This window comes from Vipera ursinii (genome assembly GCF_947247035.1).
Source record: "Vipera ursinii genome assembly, chromosome: 3".
In the NCBI taxonomy this organism is placed as follows: Eukaryota; Metazoa; Chordata; class Lepidosauria; order Squamata; family Viperidae; genus Vipera; species Vipera ursinii.
The window spans coordinates 83,802,541-83,828,531 of record NC_139516.1 but is presented as its reverse complement, the minus strand read 5'-3'; the positions used below and the strand labels follow the sequence as shown (position 1 = coordinate 83,828,531).

Below are 25,991 nucleotides of genomic sequence, written 5' to 3'. Positions count from 1 at the left end.
ATGGACAACGTTCCTCCAGACCTTCCTGTCCTCTACCATCTTCTGGAGTCCATTTAAGCTCACGCCTACTGCTGCAGTGACTCCATCCAGCTACCTCATTCTCTGTCATCCCCTTCTTCTCTTGCCCTCAATCTTTCCCAGCATTAGGCTCTTCTCCAGTGAGTCCTTCCTTCTCATTAGGTGGCCAAAGTATTTGAGTTTCAACTTCAGGATCTGGCCTTCTAAAGAGCAGTCAGGGTTGATCTCCTCTAGGATTGACCGGTTTGATCACCTTGCAGTCCAAGGGACTCGCAGGAGTCTTCTCCAGCACCAGAGTTCAAAGGCCTCAATTCTTTGGCGCTCAGCCTTTTTTATGGTCCAGCTTTCACTGCCATACATTGCAACTGGGAAGACCATAGCCTTGACTATACGCACTTTTGTTGACAGGGTGATGTCTCTGCTTTTTAGTGTGCTGTCTAGATTTGCCATGGCTTTCCTCCTGAGGAGCAAGCGTCTTTTAATTTCTTGGCTACAGTCCCCATCTGCAGTGATCTTGGAGCCCAGGAAAATAATGAGGTACTGGTTTATAAATTACTTCCTGGGCCTTCTTTCTCAAATGGAGTTTTATGGAATCCTAGTATTTCATGATAGATTCTGACTGGGAAAAAAAGTTTGAACTTTGCACATTGCATAATGCCAGTACTGGGAGTGATGGAAATTTTTATGTACCATCACTCGCCTGCTGGCTTACTGCTTTGCTGTTGTAAAAACTGTAACAAGGGTTTTGTAGGTTAGAAATGAAATGTATAGATAATCCTTACTTAGTGACTGCAAGGTTCAATGAGCATTTAAAATTATGACTGTGCTTTAAAAAAAGTAACTTTACAACCAATGGCTACATTTACAACCTTTGCTGCATCCCTCACTCACACAATTGCCTTTATGGTCAATATGGGTTCCCCTATGCCTGACTTGTCATTTTTCTTTTTCTGTGCCCTCTTGCAGAGTGGAGAAATTGGAGAGAAAGGGATTATAAGAAAGTAAGCAGGCGCGCAATGGGGAATACACATTGGAAGGAATACGGTGACATCAGCAGCCCCCCCCATGTTGATAAGAGCCAAATGCACTATGCAAACAGCCTGATGTATTCCCCATTGTGTGCTTGTTTACTGTCATGTAATCCTATCCTCTCCAATTAATGTAAACACAAAGATTAATTCCCTTCTTGCTAATTATCTCAGCACAGGGATAGTCATTCCAAAGGGCATGAGAGTGGGAAAAAGGAAAGCACAGTCACAGTCATGTGATTCCCCACTTAGCAATGGTTTCAATTAGTGACAGAGTTGATCTTAGTTATGACTGCTAAATGAGGACTCCAGTTGATCAGTGATCCTCAGAAGATGAAGAGGACCAAAAGAAGAAAATTGGGAGTAAAAATATGCAATGGTTCAATTCCACTGAGGTGTTTTAGAACATGGTGGTGCAGATTAGCAGCTGCACCTTTCCCTTGGATCACTCAGCTGTTGCAGGAAGGCTTCTGCTGCAGCTAACTGAGTGTAGAAAAAGATGCAGCTGCTTCAGTAAGTCACTGCTGGATCTGTTTTCATGCTTGTGTATATTCTGGAGCAGGGGTGTCAAACTGCCAGCCCGCGGGCCAAATGCATCATGCCGAAACCACACCCACCCCATTGCCGGCAATGGAAAAAAAAAGTCGCAATACATCGTGACAAGTCACGTGACGTTGCAAGTTTGACACCCCTGTTCTGGAGCATCTCTTTTGAGTCAAATGTGAAGCACTGCAATGACCCAATGGGTCTATCTAGAGTGCAGAGAAGGCATCAGACCCCACCACCCACAACTTTAAGCATTGTGGCTAAAAACACGGTCTCATTGTCCAGTCCACCTTGGACAACAAGCCACCTTGCACTTTCCTTATGAAACAACCTACCTTGAACTTTTCTTTGAACTCTTTAGTAGCCGGCTCTTGATTATCTAGTCTTGCTGTGAACCATCCTTGAATCCTTGCCCCTGCCTTGTCCCATGAACTTCCCCTTGAACTCACACTATATTTACACTTATGCCCATGCCTGCTGGGTTTAGGAGTCTCAAACTGTTAAATGACCAACTCCAGCTGGGATGGGGGAGAAGGTTCACTAAATACTGCTGATATTTCTTGTTTTCAGTAAGGAGGAGCAACAACAGGAAAGCAAATATAGCCTAAAAAGTTCTAGGGCAGGGGTAGGCAACCTCGGCTCTTTTATGACTCGTGGACTTCAACTCCCAGAATTCCTGAGTCAGCTGACTCAGGAATTCTGGGAGTTGAAGTCCACGAGTCATAAAAGAGCCGAGGTTGCCTACCGCTGTTCTAGGGGGAGGGGAAATCAAAAATTTTATATAAAAAGGTAAAGGTTCCCCCGCACATGCGTGCTAGTCGTTTCCAACTCTAGGGGCCGGTGCTCATCTCCGTTTCAAAGCCGAAGAGCCAGCGCTTGTCCGAGGACGTCTCCGTGGTCATGTGGCCGGCATGACTAGATGCCAAAGGTGCATGGAACGCTGTTACCTTCCCACCGTAGTGGTCCCTAGTTTTCTACTTGCATTTTTACGTGCTTTCAAACTGCTAGGTTGGCAGAAGCTGGGACGAGTAACAGGCGCTCACTGTTACGCGGCACTCAGGATTCGACCCGCCAAACTGCTGACCTTATGATCGACAAGCTCAGCGTCCTAACCCACTGAGCCACCGCGTCCCTTAAAATTTTATATAAGGGCATATAAAGAAAACAAAGGTATCCTACATAAGCTATAGGGGGGGGGAATCAAGAATTTTATATGAGGGCAATACCATTATTACATACAAGCTTCGAGTTCTCCAAGAACTCCAAAGTTCTTCAGGAGGGAAGATGGTAAACAAAGCTAGTAAAACAAAATAGTAAATACATGGGCAGAGAGAGGAAAAAAGCAACCACCACCGAAACCATCAAGTCTTCATTTAATTATGCTCTTAAAAATTAATGTGGAAAAATATCGTTAGGTTCCACTTGTTGGTGAGATCATTTTTGAATGTCCCCCAGCATCTATCCCTGTTTTAAAGTGAGGAGGATAAGAAAAGAACTACATGGGAATAGAGAAAAGAATGTGGGTTGAACTGTCTTGGCTAATGGCACTTCACAAATGTCATGGCAAACTGGAGATGTCGGCACAGAGTACAATTAATGAGAGCATCATTCACCACGGATCTGTTACAGAAGATGATATCAAGGTTGACTCTGCCTTCCATCCTTCCAAGGTCGGTAAAATGAGGACCTAGATTGGTGGGGGCAATAGGCTGACTCTAAACCGCTTAGAGAGGGCTGTAAAGCACTGTGAAGCGGTATATAAGTCTTACTGCTATTGCTATCATTGGCAAAACCCTATATCGGGGCCCACCATATCCACTGCACCATTATCACTGAGAGAAGTAATTGTAGCTGGTATTGTAACTAGTGCTAGAAAACTACTGGAATAAAAGAATAACGTTCCCCTATTTTTGAAACCATAATAACTAATCTGTTTCATAGAACTTTATTCATCACATGCCAATGTAATTATGTTTTAGACCACCAGACATTTGTAGAGAAATTTGAGAACTGCAGTTAGATGTAGTTTAAGATTTTTTTATAGCATGTTAGCATAATGGGAATAATGCAACATTGAGCAGGATGAAAATAGAAGAATGTGGCAATAAAACTTAATAGAGTAATGCAGGCAAATGAATAAAAGCAATAAAATATGCACCACACTGTATTTAAAAGCGAAAGGTTCTTTTTTTAAAAAAAGACAACAACTAGCAGCTTAAAGAGATTTAGAAAGGAAATTACCGGTATTCTAAAGATACAGACAGTGGCGGTAAAAGTATTTTTCAACCAGATGCCCTCTGGATAGATTGGCAGCAGTGATGGAAATATACAAGTCATAATCCAACAGATTCAGAAGGAATCTGTTTCAGGAATGTTGGGTTTCTGGGTTGCATGTAGCCCACTGAGCAGTTTTATGTGGCCCGCTGATTTTTTTTTTCAAGTAATAAATTCACCACCACTCCAAAAGACATGCTACCTGATGCCCCCAAGCTTCGTAACTATCACCAGGCTCCAGTGCTGCCTTTTCTCCACTAGTCAAAGAACAGCTGATCACCATTTTGTTTTTTCAGCCTGTGACGATTTTTAATTTATCAATATGACCCCTTTGCCTCTGTGCATGCTTAGTCTAGAGCAGACATGTCAAAAACAAGGCCCGGGGGCCAGATCCGGCCCGCGAAGTGGTTTCATGCGGCCCGCGAAGCCACCCTAGAAACAGTGAGGGAACGGCCCCCACTGCCTTGGCCCTGGCCCAGAGACCCTCCTTCTGCCAGAGACCCTCAGATCTGTCCCACTCCTGCCCAGGCCCCCATAGGCACCCTTGATGCGAACGATGTAGAATTGGCCACGTCCACCCAGTAGGCCATACGCACTCTAGCCACGCCCACCCAGGCCATACCCACCCGCCCCCCTGAGGGCAACCGCAATGCTGATGCGGCCCTCAATAAAATTGAGTTTGACACCCCTGGTCTAGAGGACTGCATATTTATAGAGGCCTTTATATTGCTTTTATATTCAAAGCACGCATACAACACAGGGTTCTCAAAAATCTAAACAGTTCTTTTTAAATGAAAGAACAAACAAGATCTGTATTTTTCCTTCACTTTTCAGGTTTGAAAAAATTGGTTGATTTGTTTTTAAAAATTTCTGAATTAGATTCAGGTCACTTCTGCCTGTGCATGCATGCATGCATGCATGACTCCTTTGCTTCGCCAGCTGTTCCAACAGAAGCCCTCCCTGTGTTTACACATGATGTGCAGAGAACCGGAGAAAACTTTTGAGGCAGCTGTGCCAAGCTCAGCTGCCTTGGCATTCAGAGGAAAAGCCATTTATTCAAGCCTGCATGCTTTGAAAAAGACTAATAGATCATCACATATGTAAAACATCTTTACATTTATTGCACGGTACTATAAACTGCCCAGAAAGGACTTTGAACCTTGAGGCAATTATATACTTCTAAAGAAGCCAAGCTATTTAAAACAAGTACACGTATATATACACACAGAAATAAAAATAAAGAAATGGGGTGATACATGTTTCATTGACAGCAGTTTTTTTTTTAAAATATTCTAATTCAGAATCCCAGTTATTGCCAGGAAAAATATATAGCAATAAATCCTCTGAATTCCTGACTAGTACAGACTGTCTAACCCCAATAATTTGAAAGAAGTACATCTGAAACTCTTTTATGACAATAGGATTCAAACAAAGTACATAAGTGGAACTTGACCTAGAAGGAAAAATAAACAGAATGATTTGACAGTAACAAGTTGTTTGCAAGTCCTGGGTTTTCATCAAGAACAACTGAAGTGTTATTTAAGTGATATTTTGACTGAACCTTTCACATTACTATATAGTTTAGAGGTAAACGTGTCCTCCATCAATACCACTCTGGTAAACAACATCTTCAATACCGACTGGTAAACAACAAGCCCACCATCCAAATTCCCACAGCCTCCAGACACTGAGAAAGCACAAATGGCACTACTTGATCAGTCAGGGGCAGAGAAGTATATTGATGATACCTCATCCTGTGGCAGCAGACAATCTCACCAGTAGTTCCATGCAGATGTTAAAGCAGAGTGGGGATAGAGTGGGGATAGAGTAGAATCTCAGAGAAGAGACTTGATTCTCAAGCATTCTCCCTCAACAACATCAGCTGGAACCAATCTTGCAAGAAGAAGAACTGCAATACTGTATCTTCCTGCATATCCATAAGTTGATCAAAAAGGATACTATGATGAAAGAATCGAAATTTGTTGAGAGATGAAGGAGGGTCAGATGGTTGGACCACCACCCTGATCCTATCAGAGATCGTCCACAAGTGCAATCAATGCCCTTTTAGAACTTTAGCTGGGCATCCTGACGGAAAAGTGTCTAGCTCAAGGGTCAGCAACCTTAAACACTCAAAGAGCCACTTGGACCCGTTTCCCAGAGGGGGGGAAAAACACCGGGAGCCGCAAAACTCTCTCTCGCGCACACACGTGAGGGGGGGATCTTGATTGAAGAGTTTAATTAAAGAGCAATAGAGGCTGCTGTGCGTGAGTTCTCTCTCTCTCTCCCCCTCCCTCCCTCTCTCTTCTCTCCCTCCCTCTTTCTCTCCCTCTCTCCGATCTTCTGCTCACCTGGCAAGCTCGCTTCATGCTGCTCTCAGACAAACTGACAACACATTCTTATTGGGCTGGCTCTCCTGCCCTGCTTTCTGCTGCTTCCTGCTTCCTGTGGAGACACAGCAAAGGCAGGAACCCCACTCAATAAGCTTGTCAGCTTCTCGGAGAACAGCGTGAGTTACACACACACACACAGAGAGAGAGAGAGAGAGAGAAAGAGAGAGACAGAGACAGAGAGAGAGAGACAGGAAGCGCAAGTGCCTCTCTCTGTGTCTGTCTCTCTCTCTGCAAATGTCAGAGGACAACTGGGAGCTGTAGGAGAAGGCTGAGAGCCGCATGCGGCTCCAGAGCTGTGGGTTGCCAACCTGTGGTCTAGGTAATGTGGATGATTAACTGTAACATAAAAGTTCCTTTTTATGAACATGTTTTTTCTATAACTAGATAATGAGAAAGGAGGACCAGATCTACCATACTTGTCCCTATCATCCTTTGTTCAGACATGGAACCTTTACAAATAAATTGAAGACCTAAACTGAGTATTTATGTAAACAGCATCGCTGTCATTAAACAGGTCAAAGCAGAGTTATGCATCAGCACTAATTTTCAAGAATCAAAAAGAGGCAAATAAAAAAAGTATTTCTAGTTCATATTAACGCATTTAAATTATAAATCTTACATTTGCCTTACTCTGATTTCAAACATTTAACAGAATTCACACAGAAATGAAATAACCCAATTTGCCAGATGATGCTCATGTCCATCTTGTTAGTGTTCCATCTGCAGAAATCAAACATTCTATCTTTATTTCTCTTTTCCCCCTTCCCTCTACCTATTCTGCAACCACCCATTTTATTATTCTTTCTACACAAAAGGCTGCAACATCCCCTTGCTTTTGAATTTTCTGGAATGCATCTTGATAATTTTATTTGGTTTGGGTGAGCATCTGCAATTATAGGGCTATTTAAAAGCTGTTTTCCTGCCTAGCAGAATTATTGATGTTTTACGAAAAACATCAAAAATGGACTTATAGTTCCGATTGTTCAAAATATGGGAAAATTCAGGATCAAGAAGAAACATCCTACCTTTGATGAAGACAGAAAAAAGATATTTTTAAAAGGCAGAAGAAGTGAATTCAGTGGTTCTGGGAATGGTTCCAATGTTACCAAAAATGTAGAAACTTCACTAAATTATTATTATCTAGCTCCACACAATAGTCCCTCCTTTACTATTAATAGCTGAGCTTCTGAAGTATCTTGACATAGGCTGAACATCAACTCAACACTAGTGTTTGACACCGCATACATTTAGATCCTTTCCACAGTAGCATCATTTTTACTTCCTTCTTCTCAGAAACAACTTCAATCCATCACTGCCACTGAAATGTCTGGTCACTCATTTCTTGCTGCGCTTACTGCAAAGTCACAATGGGGCTTCTGCAGAGATTGTGGTACTACTGACATTATTTTTGCTGCGCACCAACTTCAGGAGAAGGGTCAGGAGCAGAACCCTGAATGCTACGCAACCTTTGTTGATCTCACAAAAGCCTTTGTTACTGTCAGCCGACAAAGCCTATGGAGCATCATGTCAATGTTCGGTTGCCCTACCCAATTAATTCAGATGGTATGCCAGCCAGCTTTGCTGGCAGAGCAGTTCTGGGAGTTGAAGTCCACAAGTCTTAAAGTTGCGAAGGTTGAGGACCCCTGCCATAGTGGACACAGTGCTGGATGGTGGAAAAATCCTTTAAGGCAGTTATATCCAATTCGTGGCCTGCAGACCACATGCAGCCCTGGACAGCTAGCAGTTCAACCCCACAAGATAAGTCATAAACTGTTAACACTATTTATACATATATACTGAGTGTGTGTTTGTGTACATATTAACTATATTATAAACTTTATATGTGACCAAAGACAAATACTCTTCACTCAATGTGGCCCAGGCAAGCCAAAAGGTTGGACATTCCTGCTCTAAGACATTCTCAGTCACCAACAGAGTTAAACAGGGTTGTGTGCTTGTACCCACCATATTGAACATGGTTTATTGCCATGTTGAATGATGCCTTTCATGACAGTGATGTTGGAATAAGCCTCAAGTACAGAGTGGATGGGAAGTTATTCAACCTGAAGAGACCTAATGCTATTATCAAAGTGAAAGAAACTGTTCTGAGAGATTTCCTCTTTGCCGGTGACCGTGTCCTGAATGCTGGCTCCCAACCAGAGAAGTAAATCAGTGTAGACAAATTCTCTACAGTTTGTGACAATTTTGGACTCGGCATCGGTATCAAAAGACTGAGGTCATGCACCATCCTAGTCCTCATACACCATACACAGAACCTCAAATCATGATTAAAGAACAGAAACTACAGGAAGTGGACCAGTTCAATTATTTTGGCAGCACCCTCTCTTGACTATTGACCACAGATACAGAAGTCCACTGCAGAATAGCAAAGACAATTTCTACTTTTGGTAGACTTATTGTGTGGAACATCAAGGATTACTGCAGCAGCAAAATCAAAGGGTATGGAGCTGTGATACTCACTACCCTTCTGTATACCTGTGAAATATGGTCTGTGTATCAAAGGAGGCAAGACACAAGTCATGACTTGTCTTCACAGAATATTAGGCATCCAATGATTACGTAAAATATTAAAAAATGAAGTTTTCTCTATAGCAAGTCTATCAGCAATCCATACATTGCTAATGAGAGCACAGACCCATTGGGCAAGTAATGCCATCCTTGTGCTGGATGACTGCGTACTCAAGGAAATCTTTTTGGGGCCATCTGCAAGACCAACTGCGCAGCACAAGACCCACCTTGGCTTCTTCTCCTGTCCCCTGCAGTGCACTCATTTACATTTCATTTCTAATTTTGACTTGACTTCAGGAACAACCAAAAGGCCAGATAAGGTCCAGGGGCCATGAAATGTCCAGGTCTGCGATAAGACAAGTAAGTGTAACTTGGTCCCATGGCATGTAGGACTGTACAGATCATAACATCTTGAACTGAATCTACAAGCATACTGGCAACCAATGCTGTTAGTGGAACAAAGGTGTCACGTGTATCGAACGACAGGCATATGTGATTGCCTGCACTGCTGCATTTTGCACCAGCTGAAGTTTCTGGACACTCTTCAAGGACAGCTTCATGTATAGTGTGTTACAATAGGAAATCTGAGGTGATTAGGGCATGAGCGGCTAAGAGCAGAAGGAATGCCTTATAGCAGGGGTCTTCAAACTTGGCCCTTTTATGACTCATGGACTTCAACTCCCAGAATTCCTCAGCCAGCATGCCTGGCTGAGGAATTCTGGGAGTTGAAGTCCATGAGTCATAAAAGGGCAGAGTTTGAAGACCCATGCCTTATAGGAATATCCTGAAGACTTGATCTCTGGATAAACTAAGAGGAATAAAGAAAAAATTGCCCCTTCTGGTTACTCCTGCCACCTCAAAGAAATCCACTCTAAATGCTGACAGGTGTTGATTGGAAGAAAAACCCATCATAGCATATATACCATTCTTGCAAATGAGAATTAGCTTTTCTGTAAAACAATGGAACTGATTTGTGAGTTGAGAACAATAGGAAGTTAGCAAAGTAACAAAGCAACTATCCATGGCCATTCCAACTGCATTATGCTGAATGTTCCCTTGAGGCCATTTCTGTGGCACTTCCTTGTTCATCCTTCCTTGCTGCTTTCAACAAATACAGAAAACCTTGCTTAATTTCCTTGTAAGCAATTTAACTATTTATATTACCGATTAGAATACATAACAAGACTGAAAGTAGAATTTGTTTCAGCCAGACTGAAACTGGGAACTGTTCCATTTTGGGGTAAAGCACATTAGACTAAGGGCAGAAAACGCATAATCTCCTATGCTTCTATCAGCATTTGAACACTAAGATTTGTTCATTTCCCCACCTTTAGAAAAACACTGCACACTAATCCACCTACTTGTGTTAGTTCTTGCTTCTCCGGCTTGCAGTTTGACACCTTAATTTTCAGACCCATTTTCCTCACCAAACTAGCATTTGCTGAAAATCATTCAGATTCTCAGCCAACTACTTGGCAGTCAACTAGAAGGGTATTATTATCCATCTCTATCTAGCTTCCTGCTTGTGGTTGATCCATTTTCAACATTTTGCTTTCCTCAGAGTTTCACACACACTTTATTGCCATGATATTCCATTCTTATTATAACCAGTAAACAACCTTCAGCTCTGTATTTCTGCACAAACTTCCATAATTCGAGTCTGTTCATTTAGTTATATGCCTTCTATAAATCAAGCACACAATGAATTTTCTCACATTCAGACACGGTTGGGCTAAACTGAATTACTCCTTAGTTGGAAATAACATGAGCATTAGATTTTTCATGGCTTGTATAATAATAATAATAATAATAATAATAATAATAATAATAATAATAATAATAATTATTATTATTATTATTATTATTATTATTATTATTATTATTATTATTATTATTATTATTATTATTATTTTATTTGTATACTGCCCTTCTCCCGAAGGACTCAGGGCGGTGAACAGGGCAAACATATAAAAGTACAGAAATACAAAAACTAAAAAAGAATTAAACAAGATGCCCAAGTTACAACAGTAGATTAAAGTACATTTAAAATAGCAATAAAACCTAAACCCATCCCCCATCAGGCCAGGCCGGCTTGTTCGAACAAATAAGTCTTCAGATCGCGTTGGAAGGAGCGAAGGTCGGGCGCTATCTGGAGCTCAACTGGCAAATGATTCCATAAATCCGGGGCGCCCACAGAGAAGGACCTCCCCCTGGGGGCCACCAGACGACACCAGAAATATGATTATGCTGATCATATTTCTCCATCAACCAATTCCTGCTTTTATCCTGAAATCTCCACATCCCATCAAAATCTAAATACATTTTGGGACACAGAACATTATTGGATAGAGGGAAAGCAAGGTGAGAAGCCTACTTGTGCATCACTGAATGTTTCTCCAAGGAAAAAAATAATAATAATTTTGTGATTTATTTTTGCTTATATACAATATGAACAAGATTTTCAACTTTTTATTGAAATATTTGGATATTAAGATCATTTGGGCCTGGGCGGGGGGGGGAAGCAAAGAATCTTTAACAAAAAGAAATGACACAGATATATTTCACGAGGTCAAAATATAAATATTATGCAATTCACAGGCAGCTAATATGCAGACAGTAAAAACTATTTATTTTAAAAAGATGCCACCTCACAGGTACTATATCATTTTGGGCCAATAACTAGTTTCTGTCTCTGTGCAAATCTAGTATGCTCTTGCTATTTAAAATCTTCTTTGGTACTGGAGAAAGGCGATCATTTCATATTCCCTTCATTACTTAGTCCTATAAATTTATTTCTAGACTCTAGAACTTGATGTGTTGCAACAGTGAGCATAAAAACTTACAGAATGTAAAGCCAAATAAATCTATTACAACAATTCACAAAGTATCTGGTAACACAAATGTAACTTGCATTAGTTAGATATCATCATACTCATAAAACTGCACATTTCCACTGCATTATTAAAATACGGCTACTGTATTATATGATGCCTGCCATTATCTAACATTCATATGTAGAAGATGATGCATAATGTATTGGATGGATGGCATAAAATTGCACAAAAATTTCCTTCAAGGTATCCTCAATTTAATTAATCTCCTTCTTATAGAAAGCTCTCGTACTGTTTGTTGTAGTCAAAAATAAATGAATTAATACAGAACAAAGAGTCTGCTAATTGCACAGCACCACAAATCACATTGTAACTGCATTTCAAATTTCTAACAAAATCCCCACTCGTTTCATCAGTAATTTCTCAACAGCAATCAATTTTTTTAAAAAAGGAAAATGAAATTTTTAAGGTTTAGTGATGATGGAAAAAATATAAGTGCTACTTAACAATGCTTTGATGCTTATTTTTGTGACATTAAAACAAGTTGTAATAAATTAGCATAATTGTAAAACCAAGTTTACAGCTGCTCTATTAAAATTAATATGAAGCACACTAGTCATTCTGTTACCTCCTTGATCTACTTCTAGGAATGACTCTGACAAATAATATCATAGATTTATTACTGTTTCATTTGTCAGATAAGATTTCTAGCAAATTAATCAAATAGATTTTGTGAAAATACAATTACTACTTTTAATGCAAGTTCTTTTTAAGGGCTGAGAATCACAAAGTTTACCTTTGTGATTACATAAAAATACATCATTTGCTGTATTTACTGATTTAAAACTCATACACAACGGCCCTCATTTTATATAAACAATAACTGATTCAGTGCAGCCCAATTATATCAGACTTGGATTACATTGTGCATAGTAGACCAAATTCCACTGTGATATATAACCATTGTAGAAAGCCATACATAACTCAAATGATATAAAATAATGCAAATGGTGTGATTTGCATAGCCTGCCTGATAATCTAAACATGCCAATTAAGTAAATCTCTGCAACGCCGTATTTAATGATTCATTGGTTAAAGAGAGGCTTTCCTGTTAATGCAAACAGTCCTAATGGCTTAATACAGTATGCTATATTGTCTTGTATAAGTTATTTCATGATTAATGCTACTTCAATACTTCTAAGCCTTATAGGAAAAGAGAAAATAGTTGATAACATTTAAAAAAGAATCCTCCAAATTTTAATTTTCCATTTGAAAAACTGTTTGGTTGACATTTCAGAAAGAAAAGATTCCTGAATTCAGGAATTCCCTTCTCAATTTTTCTCATCCTTCTTTCAAACTTCCATTTACATCTAATCCACAGCGTAAATTATATTTAGCAATAAAACAGAGCTGAACAGTGAGTAGAAAATGTTGCAGAGTATGGCTTCTCCAACTCAAGAGATTCAGAGTACCTCTTCTAGAGCAGACATGTCAAACTCGCGACATCATGTGACATTGCACAACGTATCCGAGCTTTTTCGCCATTGCCGGCAATGGGGTGGGCGTGGTTTCCTGGTGACACATCCAGCCTGCGGGCCGGCAGTTTGACACCCCTGCTCTGGAGCTTCAGTCTATCACAGGGGTCTTCAAACTTGGCCCTTTTATGACTTGTCGACTTCAACTCCCAGAATTCCTCACCCAGGCACACTGATTGAGGAATTTTGGGAGTTGAAATCCACAAGTCATAAAAGGGCCAAGTTTGAATACCCCTGGTCTATCGCATCAGGCAGTCTAATCTAGAGCACTCCTACAACCATGCCTTCAAATTCAAATAGGGAGTAAACATCACACAATACTATGTTTGCAGTCATCATTTTTTTTAAACATGTCCAAGTTAAAAGTTGTTATTCCCCACTAGGATAATTTAGTCAGCCCTAATAATTCTTATCTTATTGGCATTATATAAATCTTACTCTTCTTAGCAGGTGTACAATGTCTTTTTGTTTATAAATAATAAAATAAGTATTTGGTGACCACAAACATGAGCTCCTAGTAGCTGTTCAGCCGTAGTTCCAGTCCAACAAGATGCCTACATACTGATTCCATCTTTTCTTTAGACTTCATGTTGTATTGCGGAGTGATTCAACTGCATTGTTATTAATAAGAATAGAAGTCCCAGTTTATTGCCCACAGCATTATGATGTGTAAACATATGGTTCTGTTCAGAATAGGACATCTTGAATATTGCATTTTAAGAGTTGTCATTGACTTATTTAGTTATGGGGATGACACCAAACAGTGGAATCAACTCAGTATGCCCAGAAGGAATTGCTGGACATTTTTATACTTCTTTCATTGCACAAGCATAGTCTATGATTAGAAACAAAAAATGCCCATCAACCATGTTTCACTGTGAACAGCCTGGAACATCCATCAGCTCTCCTTAAACAGGCTAAACTATCATTACATCCTGCTAAGCTGAATGCCAAGACAAACAGATGGAAACTCATTACTTTTTTCCCTTGACATATGCTTACCCATCATTTCACTGCATAAAAATAATGCACATGTGGTTCTCTGTTTTCAAGGAACAGAGTCCTTTGTATTTCATCTATAAAAAGACATTTCCTTGGTTACATCATGTGGCCCATTCAGAAACGTAACCATGGAACACCACAGCTACTGCACAGAGCAGGTGTATGACAACTCGCCACAGCCAACTCACTGCGGCCAACTCAACACAGCCGACTTGCCATGGCCAACTTGCCATGGGGCCACTCTCCATGGCCAACTCACCATGGGATAACTCGCTGCAGGACAAAAGTTACACTAGTATCAAAGAAATGGTAGAATAGAATCATTAAAGAAAGGATGCAAAAGGGGTGACAGAAGGAAATGTGAATGTCAAAAATTAAAACATTTTTTTAATTTATTTTAAATAATTAATGACTCCAGAAGATGTTAGAAGACAGGAAGGCCTGGAGGAACGTTTTCCATGGGGTTGCAATGGGTCGGACACGACTTCACAGCTAACAAAAAAAAAAAATTAAACTGAATTGTTAAATTATCCTGCAGCGACCTGTCCTGCGTTGAGTTGACCATGGCAAGTTGTCCCACAGCGAGTTGGCTGTGATGAATTGGCTGTGGTGTGTTGTCTCATTCCAGCATAAGAGCAGCTAGAATCCACAAACTTTCAGTTCCCTGTGAAAGGTTTTGCCTTAGGTTTTATTAGAGCTGGTCTTGTTTTCCTCTGAAAATAGTGTGAAACCCTGATATTCGTAAGTATGTTTTTATGAAGACCACATATACATTTCCACGGTTTTTATTATCACCAATCTCCCAAAAGATTCCCAGGAGACTCTTCACTGTTTCATTATGTGTATAGATTGTCACTTCTATGGAGAGCCTCATTCATATTATTTATGAATAAGAATTTCCGAAGCACAAGGATCACTAACTGGCTTTATTGCTCAGTCTTCAAGTCTTTATTAGGCCAGTTAAAGGAGGAGGGTCAAACTTCAGATTATTGCTGAGCCTCAATTTCATACCTATTAGAATCCAAACAATGAAAGCAATGGTCTTTGGGTGATAGTAACCGATTGTTTCCAGACTTCTCTCTAAAGCTTTTCGGTTTAATGTCTACTTTAAGTTCTAGCTTATGTGAACTACAATCCTTTCTTCTGACTTTTCCATTGTTGAGTACATTGATAAAATATGTTTTAAATATGCCTAGCTAATTCTGGTTGATTGAGGTCCCAAAGGGTTTGTGTTAAATTTGTAATTCCAGTCATGCATCTTTCTTCACAGCAATTCATTGGCTCTGTTGCAGCATTCTATAGAATTCTATTTCTTTGTCTACCGGAGCAATTTATAATATGAATTTGAATGAAAAATATTTTTGAATTAGTGAATTCCTAATATAAATATGGCACCACAGAGAATGGCGTTGTGAGAATCATACATTTCACAGATCTGGTCATTGGGAAGCATTTCACTAGCTAATCTAAAGGTCAATATATTGCTAATATAATGGAGAAAATAATCTGCTGACATCAATGACATTTAAGGGATATTCAGAGCTTCTCTAGATATTTATAAGACTATGTGCTCAGAGTATGTTGTAGATCTGATATGGACTATACATCTTATTAATTTTATTTATCTGCCAATCTGTGAGATAGTTTGATTGGGAGCTGCCCAGAGTTTGGTATAAGATTTATTTATTTATCTTTTAAATAAATAAACAGAGACTTTGCTGTGGCTATCAGCTGTACCATTCGATATAGTGTGACTCAATAGTTAAATTTTAAAAAATGCAAACAAAAATATTCTCTTTGTATAAGAGAATAATAGATTTGAATCCAACTGATGTAATTCCATATGCCACTTTTTTGTTCTTTTTGTTGTGTGAAAAACATCCAATGATGCGTGTGTGTGTGTGTGTGTGTATGTATATACCGTATATACTTGAGTATAAGCCGACTCGAGTATAAGCCGAGACCCCCAATTTCACCCCCAAAAACTGGAAAAAGTTATTGACTCGAGTATAAGCCGATCCGCCGTTCTGCAAGCCTCTGCCGCCAGCAGAGGCTCGATCCGCCATTTTGCAAGCCTGAATACACAGGAATACCCTGTGTAGCCGCGGCTCGTTGGCAGGTCTCCGTTCCTCCTGCCGACCTTTGGGGAGGTTTGGGCGCCTCCCCAAACCTCCCCAAACCTCGGCAGGTCTCCGTTCCTCCTGCCGACCTTTGGGGAGGTTTGGGCGCCTCCCCAAACGTCCCCAAACCTCGGCAGGTCTCCGTTCCTCCGCGCAGACCTGCCGACCTTTGGGGAGGTTTGGGCGCCTCCCCAAACCTCCCCAAACCTCGGCAGGTCTCCGTTCCTGTTTGGGGAGGTTTGGGCGCCTCCCCAAACGTCCCCAAACCTCGGCAGGTCTCCGTTCCTCCGCGCAGACCTGCCGACCTTTGGGGAGGTTTGGGCGCCTCCCCAAACGTCCCCAAACCTCGGCAGGTCTCCGTTCCTGTTTGGGGAGGTTTGGGCGCCTCCCCAAACCTCCCCAAACCTCGGCAGGTCTCCGTTCCTGTTTGGGGAGGTTTGGGCGCCTCCCCAAACCTCCCCAAGCCTCGGCAGGTCTCCGTTCCTCCGCGCAGACCTGCCGACCTTTGGGGAGGTTTGGGCGCCTCCCCAAACGTCCCCAAACCTCGGCAGGTCTCCGTTCCTGTTTGGGGAGGTTTGGGCGCCTCCCCAAACGTCCCCAAACCTCGGCAGGTCTCCGTTCCTCCGCGCAGACCTGCCGACCTTTGGGGAGGTTTGGGCGCCTCCCCAAACGTCCCCAAACCTCGGCAGGTCTCCGTTCCTGTTTGGGGAGGTTTGGGCGCCTCCCCAAACCTCCCCAAACCTCGGCAGGTCTCCGTTCCTGTTTGGGGAGGTTTGGGCGCCTCCCCAAACCTCCCCAAGCCTCGGCAGGTCTCCGTTCCTCCGCGCAGACCTGCCGACCTTTGGGGAGGTTTGGGCGCCTCCCCAAACGTCCCCAAACCTCGGCAGGTCTCCGTTCCTGTTTGGGGAGGTTTGGGCGCCTCCCCAAACGTCCCCAAACCTCGGCAGGTCTCCGTTCCTCCGCGCAGACCTGCCGACCTTTGGGGAGGTTTGGGCGCCTCCCCAAACGTCCCCAAACCTCGGCAGGTCTCCGTTCCTGTTTGGGGAGGTTTGGGCGCCTCCCCAAACCTCCCCAAACCTCGGCAGGTCTCCGTTCCTCCGCGCAGACCTGCCGACCTTTGGGGAGGTTTGGGCGCCTCCCCAAACCTCCCCAAACCTCGGCAGGTCTCCGTTCCTGTTTGGGGAGGTTTGGGCGCCTCCCCAAACCTCCCCAAACCTCGGCAGGTCTCCGTTCCTCCGCGCAGACCTGCCGACCTTTGGGGAGGTTTGGGCGCCTCCCCAAACGTCCCCAAACCTCGGCAGGTCTCCGTTCCTGTTTGGGGAGCTTTGGGCGCCTCCCCAAACGTCCCCAAACCTCGGCAGGTCTCCGTTCCTCCGCGCAGACCTGCCGACCTTTGGGGAGGTTTGGGCGCCTCCCCAAACGTCCCCAAACCTCGGCAGGTCTCCGTTCCTGTTTGGGGAGGTTTGGGCGCCTCCCCAAACCTCCCCAAACCTCGGCAGGTCTCCGTTCCTCCGCGCAGACCTGCCGACCTTTGGGGAGGTTTGGGCGCCTCCCCAAACGTCCCCAAACCTCGGCAGGTCTCCGTTCCTGTTTGGGGAGGTTTGGGCGCCTCCCCAAACCTCCCCAAACCTCCCCAAACCTCGGCAGGTCTCCGTTCCTCCGCGCAGACCTGCCGAGGTTTGGGGAGGTTTGGGGAGGCGCCCAAACCTCCCCAAAGGTCGGCAGGAAGAACGGAGACCTGCCGAGGTTTGGGGAGGTTTGGGGAGGCGCCCAAACCTCCCCAAACCTCGGCAGGTCTGCGCGGAGGAACGGAGACCTGCCGAGGTTTGGGGAGGTTTGGGGAGGCGCCCAAACCTCCCCAAACAGGAACGGAGACCTGCCGAGGTTTGGGGACGTTTGGGGAGGCGCCCAAACCTCCCCAAAGGTCGGCAGGTCTGCGCGGAGGAACGGAGACCTGCCGAGGTTTGGGGAGGCGCCCAAACCTCCCCAAACAGGAACGGAGACCTGCCGAGGTTTGGGGACGTTTGGGGAGGCGCCCAAACCTCCCCAAAGGTCGGCAGGTCTGCACGGAGGAACGGAGACCTGCCGAGGTTTGGGGAGGTTTGGGGAGGCGCCCAAACCTCCCCAAACAGGAACGGAGACCTGCCGAGGTTTGGGGACGTTTGGGGAGGCGCCCAAACCTCCCCAAAGGTCGGCAGGTCTGCGCGGAGGAACGGAGACCTGCCGAGGTTTGGGGACGTTTGGGGAGGCGCCCAAACCTCCCCAAACAGGAACGGAGACCTGCCGAGGTTTGGGGAGGTTTGGGGAGGCGCCCAAACCTCCCCAAACAGGAACGGAGACCTGGGGAGGTTTGGGGAGGCGCCCAAACCTTCCCAAACGTCGGCAGGTCTGCGCGGAGGAACGGAGACCTGCCGAGGTTTGGGGAGGCGCCCAAACCTCCCCAAAGGTCGGCAGGAGGAACGGAGACCTGCCGAGGTTTGGGGAGGTTTGGGGAGGCGCCCAAACCTCCCCAAAGGTCGGCAGGAGGAACGGAGACCTGCCGAGGTTTGGGGAGGTTTGGGGAGGCGCCCAAACCTCCCCAAAGGTCGGCAGGAGGAACGGAGACCTGCCGAGGTTTGGGGAGGTTTGGGGAGGCGCCCAAACCTCCCCAAACGTCGGCAGGTCTGCGCGGAGGAACGGAGACCTGCCGAGGTTTGGGGAGACGCCCAAACCTCCCCAAACGTCGGCAAGTCTCCGTTCCTCCGCGCCCTGCCTGCCTGCTTCTTTCCGCTGCGGAAAGAAGCAGGCAGGCAAGGCGCGGAGTTTGGGGAGGTGCGCGCGCACCTCCCCAAACCTCCCCAAACTTCGGCAGGTCTCGGACGGCGGTGGCTTGGGAGAGGTGCGGGCGATCCCGGAAGCACCAAAGCCTGGGCCGCGCACAAGTCCTCGGTAAGTTTTTTTTGTTGACTGGAGTATAAGCCGAAGTGGAATTTTTCAGCCCAAAAAGTGGGCTGAAAAATTCGGCTTATACTCAAGTATATACGGTATCTTCTTGTAGGCTGAAATGGTTAAGACTAACTTGCAATACTAGATTATATAACATCTGTATAAGATCTTAAAGTATCAACATTTCTCTTAATTTGTTTTTTTAGGAACCCAAAATACCAAAACTGGAAAATACAAGTGTGACAAAGATATTCAGCAGTTGGGCCACAAAAATAAAATGTTTAGCAAGCTGGCTGGCAAAGACCAAAAGAGACTATGTTCTTCCAGGAGAGTGGAGAATATATGGTCATTCCCAAATATCATCACAGACTCCATGAACAACTCAATATTAAAATAATGAAAAATACAATCCATTGATCTTGCTTGTTGAAAGCTGATTTGGAAGCTCCCAAATGGCAATCACATGTCTGCGGATCACTGCAACAGTGAGAAATTCAAGGGCTGGTTGTAAAGTTGCTTTTTCAACGCCATCTTAACTTCAGACAGTTGCTAAGCAAGGAAATCATTAACCAAGAACAACTGTAGTTTATACAGATTAAGCTCTGCCAACACTTGACTACATACGCAGGGCAGAACCAAGCCAAACCAATGGACACAATTTCACTCTCCTTTCATAGATAAGTCAGAAATTGATCATTAGAGCAGGGAAAATAACTGTATAGAACTTTCACCATGTTGATTCTGTGTATTATTTTATCAATAAAAAAAATATTAATTTTGCTAGGAAGAAAGGAGATCACAAGGCTTATGGGTTATACTTTGCTATTATTAAAAATAACTAAATTTAAGAATGAATTTCAAATAGACACTAAAAATTAAAAATAAAACTCTGGTGAGACTGACAGATTTAAGAATATTTGGTGGCAGACATCTTATTTATTTCTGTAACCAGAAAAAAAAATCTTCACTTTTTAGTTTATTAAAAAGGTTGTCCAAGCAGTTTACCAGCAAACAAAACAAAACTATGATAACCAGTAATTTGCAATTAATCCAAAGCAGATGCAGAAGCCAAGACAACACCAGCTTAACTTCTAATTTCATTCCGTCATATCCAGTTAATCAAGACAAAGGCAAGAAGTGAATGCAGAATTGCAGTGAAATCTGAATTGAAAACAACTGCTACCAATTCACTTTCCCCATCAGCTTATTCCCTTCCCTAAAGCAGGGGTCCCTAACCCCCAATCTACAGACTGCTACTAGTCCGTGGCCCACTGGAAACCAGGCTGTGCAAGCAGCGGGTACGTGTGCAAAGCTCCATTTATGCATGTGCGGGATTAGGTTGCGCGTGCAAAACGATCCCCTCCTCCCCTGCCGTTACCACCCACTTCCACTGCCAGTCCACGGAGCCGGAAAGGTTGAGGACCGCTGCCCTAAAGGGGTAAATTAAATTGTACATAGATAAGCATTCCAACTGGATGTTGTCTTATCTTGATAAACTGTAGAAATTGCCCTGTTTGGAGCAAACATTGATCATGGACAATATGGTCTTGACACATGTAGGAATTGAGTGATACTGCTAGATTTCAGAATTAAATGTTTGTTTTAGAAAATATTAACTATTGATTTATGGAGCAACAAGCACAAAATTTCATTCTAAACTACCAAAAGACAATAGAATTGGGTGAGTCGTGTCATATTAAACGACAAGCTGTCCAGCAAGCTCTCAAAATTGCTCGTAATGGAGAAAAAACCCCCAGAAAGGAATGACTAGCAAATTCATGATGCAAGCTTTATCACATGTGGCCATGCATCCAGAAATGAGCAGGTTTTATTGTTACTTCAGATTATAAACAGAATTCCTGATGGTAATAAATTTACAATAAAATGAATTCTGAAACATATATTGTGTGCAACTGAATGATGAATTTTCTTCAGTTACCTATGCCTTACAAGTTTTGAATTCTGCAAAGAATGCATTGTATTACCTGCCATGAAAGCAGGTTAAAACACTATACTGTAACTCAGGGATAATATATAATCATGTGCTGCATACAAAAGATTTCCAGATTTCTAATTGTAAAATCCAAGACAGCTACTGCTATTCCTGAAGTATAAACTAAGGATACAGGTTGGGATCTTGAGACATGTTAAGATAAAATATACTTTGTTCATTTGTTGTTCAGTATGTCATGTAAAGACAATTAGTAGAGACTGTAACAGTAAATCTGCTAAACACAATTTTCTATATGCGCATCTTGGTAAGATTTATTGATTGACATTCAATTTATATAGCCACTCATCTTGCAATTACCACCTCAGAGTGGCCCGGGAAAGATTAAAAACCAACAGAACAAGAACAAATAATAACAGACAACAATATCACAACGATACACAGCTTGAAAAGGGAGGGGGCAAAACATCAACTTGAATCACTTTGTCAAGAATGAAACTTTGGCACGTACGTGCCTCTTCATTTAAACTTGCCATTAGAGTAAGGGGGGCAGGTGTTGCTTTAGAATGGGTTAGATGGAGAAACAAAATCTCTACCATTCCACTGAAGACCGTGAGAGCCTGGAGCTTTCCAAGGACACTGCAGCAGGTGTGGAGAGGAAGCAGACGGTTCCCATAACAAAGCGAAATCGTTTACATGGATTACATGAGAAATTCTGTCCAATCTTCTTAAAAGGTAAGTGGATTCAGAAACATGAGCAGTTGGAATTCATTTCCCAGATTTCAAAACAGAGAATGAATGTTTAGTTTTCTGCAAAAGATCAATCATTTCCCATCCTAAGTATGAGCTGTATTTATTAGTTAATTATTTCAGTAATTAGACTGGGCTACCGTTATTAACTTTATCAATCCATTCTCTCTTTTTGGGGGGGGTGGAGTTCATCTTATGCCTATTCAATTAACACAGCTGCTATTTTGAATCATGCTACGGTAGGCAATGCAGGAAGAAATCAATTTCAATTCAAAGAGCTAGTTTGGACTGATAAAGCATTATGTGGCCTGGTTCCTGGATACTTGCCAAACCACTTACATCTTGATCTATCTAAGCGGGTTCTGCGTAGAAAAACTGCTTGTGGTACCCCACTTCTGTTATTGAGTAGTGGGTTCTGGAACGCAGGAAAGACGCCAGGCAGAGGAGTACAGCATGCAGCTCTTTATTGGTGGTCAAACGGTCCTGGGGAATAGGGGTTACCTGTCCCCTTTTATACCTGGCCAGGTGTGTTCCCAGCCAATCAATTTAAACCTGGTTTTCCTGCCAAAAACTGACCCATACCACAGCAGTAGGCACACCGCCACCTGGTGGCATCGGGGGAGCTGCCCCTTGATATTGTTATTTAAACCCATACATAACATCTGTGAAGAGAACTAAGATCATAAATTTTGTTTTGTATCATGGCGATTACATTACAGAATAGCCTCCCTCTAGATCTAGATCAGGGGTGTCCAACCTTGGCAATTTTAAGACTTTGGGGCTTCAACTCCTAGAATTCCCCAGCCACCTTGGCTGGGGAATTCTGGGAGTTGAAGACTACAGGTGGCTCACCCCTGATCGAGATACAGGTAGTCCTCAACTTACGACCACGATTGAGCCCAAAGTTTCTGTGGCTGAGCGAGACATTTGTTAAGTGAATTTTGCCCCATTTTACCACTTTTCTTGCCCCAGTTCTTGAGTGAATCACTGCAGCTGTTAAGTCGGTAACGTGGTTGTTAAGTGAATCTGCCTTCCCCTTTGACTTTGCTTGTCAGAAGTTAGCAAAAGGGGATTGCATGACCCCAGGACACCGCAACTGTCATAAATATGAGTCAGTTGCCAAATGTATGGATTTTGATCATGTGGCCATGGGAGATGCTGAATGTTATGTGTGAAAAACGATCTAAGTCACTTTTTTCAGTGCCACTATAACTTTGAAATGTCACTAAATGAACTGTTGTAAGTCGAGAAATGACTGACATTAGGCTGATCTCCTCTGTGACAGCCTGTGATAGCTTTTAAGAATCAAAAGGAGGGATCTGACTATCTGCTGCATCTGCTTCCATGAGTCTTCAACTATCATTAGGCATTAGGATTATTGTCTTGTTTTTCTTGAGTAGTACATTTTACTTTTGATGTTACTGTGCAACATTTATGGTCATTTTTGTTACCGTAATATGCAGAGAACCCAGAAGATTCAGTAGGGTTCAAAACAAATGAAGCAATAAAACAAATTCCACATGTTTAAAGAATCATGATGAGGTTCAGCGGTGAGTTAGAACACTTCCCTCTGCAAGACCACACCTGGAATACTGCAACCAATTTTGGTCACCATACTACAAAAAGATGTTGAGACTTTGGAAAAAGTTCAGAGAAGAGCAACTAAAATGATCAAAGGCCTGGAGGCTAAAACACATGAAGAACAGCTGCAGGACTTGGGTTTGGCTAGTCTAAAGAAAAGAAGATAAAGAGCGACATGATAGCAGTATTCCAGTATTTGATGGGCTGCCACAAAGAAGAGGGCATCAAACGATTCTCCAAAGCACCAGAGGGCAGGACAGGAAACAATGATCAAAGAGAGAAGCAACCTGGAATTAAGCAGAAACATCCTAACAGTGAGGACAGTTAACCAGTGGAACAGCTTGTCTCCAGAAATCGTGGGTGCTCCATCACTGGAGGTTTTTAAGTAGAGACTAGTGTCAATGCTACTAACATCGGATGTTCTTGCTTTGACAACATATGGAGATGCAGCCATTTTCCTTCTTATGTTTTACTCTTAGAATTAGAGTTAGAATTAGATGATACTGGGGGGGGGCGAGGAATGTGCATGGGATTTAGTTAGACATAACAATATTGTAACAGTGTGAGAAACAAGTTTTTTTGGAATAAGAGATGATAAGAAATGGCGGGTTGGAGAACTGGAGGGAAAGTCTGCATTTCAAACTAATTGGAGACTGTGATTTATGACTGTTTATTAGAGGAGGGAATTGTGCTTGATACTATGTGCTCAGAGGAGGGGAATTCAGATTTTGGCTTTGCCTATGTATGTGCCGATGCTATGCTACTCGAATAAAGATTCTTTAAGGTAAACAATGCCTCAAAGTTCTTTGAAGACTTTCATCTGTTGGAACCATAACAACTAGACAGTCACTTATCTGAAATGGTATAGGTTTTCCTGCTTGAGCAGGGGGCTGGACTAGAAGACCTCCAAGGTCCCTTCCAGCTCTATTCTATTCTAAACATCTTCTTTACAAAAACAGTCCCAATATGAAAGTCAGAACTAACCTTTGGTAGCATTTGCTAACATTCCCCTCTCTGCCCATCATGTTAATAAAAGTGTCTGCAATATCAAATGCTTTGCATCAATTAAGCCTGAACACAACTCAAATAAGATGATGAGCAAAATGGTACTACTAGCATTGCAATTTTGTCCATGCAGATTCAGTCTACTGAATCAATTCTTAAACAGCTGAGTATTCAAGACCATTTTACAGGAAACCAACAAGAAAAATGACAGTGTTGATCAACAGAAGACATCCAAAAGAGTGTCTCTAAAATGTTAGAATCTGGCACTGTTTGTACTTTTTAATAAACTTTTACTTGCAGAGAGGCTGGCTTACTGTGGCTTAAGCTCTCATAAGTTGTTACTTGGAAGAAATTAGGTTACAACAATATGATTTCAGCTAAAATCAGGAAAATATCTCATTCACAGTTTCACTCCCCTATATGCAATCATGCAGCCAGTTTACTTATGTGCATGAGGTATGTCTGCATGAGAAGGAAATTCTTTACACACAACTCAATTCTCTTCACACTGGTTTGCCAATTTAAGAAAACCAGATGGCCGTTTATGCAGAAACCTGATGGCATGCAGAAGCGGTTCCTTCGACGGGAGAATGGAGTTGCAGGCTCCAACAAAATAATGAGACAAGAAGATTTAAGGATCTGTGCTTTCTCTCTTCTCATTTCATTTAAGATAAGGATACCAGCATGCTATGAGGGTAGAAAATCTGTTTTTCCCATAGGGACATGCACATCATTCTACCAGAAATGATGGCAGAGAAAGTATACCTAACTCATAATTCATTTCTCTTTTCTGGATGGTATAAAGGAGAACATAGTCTCTAAAATGTGTTAATCAATACAATCATTCAGCAATTGGTACATAAATGAAAGCATAATAACTCATCAGCTCACACACATCTATACATTTAAACATCCCACAGCAAAAATACATCTGTTTCACTCAATTGTTTACACTGAGACTTTTAACGTCACTTTTATGTGGCAGTTATCAATAAAAACGCTTTCCGTTGTTAGAATATTTTTACTTGATCTAATATTTCCAAGGCAATGTGGAATGTATATATTTTTCTTCAGCAGAAATGCTTCATCGTTAAAAGTGTTAGAATAGCATTCAGTTGTTCCAAAAAAAAGTTTTTTTTAATCCTGATTCTTTGGCGATTCAAACTCTGAATTGGGGATAATGCTGCAGGAATATTTAGGGGAGACTGGGATTCCCAGTAACATGTGTATGCAAAGACCAATTTGGTGTCACAGGATGAGATCTGTGAACCAGGCATTTTGTGTGGGATACTTGATGGAACTTTTGCAGGCCTACCAAGGAATTCATTTTTATTTTCTGTAGACTGTTTATCAGGGGTCTTCAAACGTGGCCCTTTTATGACTTGTGGACTTCAACTCTCAGTATTCCTCAGCCAGGCACACTGGCTGAGGAATTCTGGGAGTTGAAGTCCACAAGTCATAAAAGGGCCACGTTTGAAGACCCCTGCTGTATATATACTAGACCAG

At 42.5% G+C, this 25,991-nt stretch overlaps 1 protein-coding gene across 1 annotated transcript in view; it reads right to left on the bottom strand.

The window, feature by feature from the left end:
- Positions 1 to 25,991, bottom strand: part of PLPPR5 (phospholipid phosphatase related 5) — a gene marked incomplete at both ends in the record, with an annotated part of 81,212 nt that overhangs the window by 37,359 nt on the left and 17,862 nt on the right. The gene's annotated exons all lie outside the window — the stretch shown is intronic.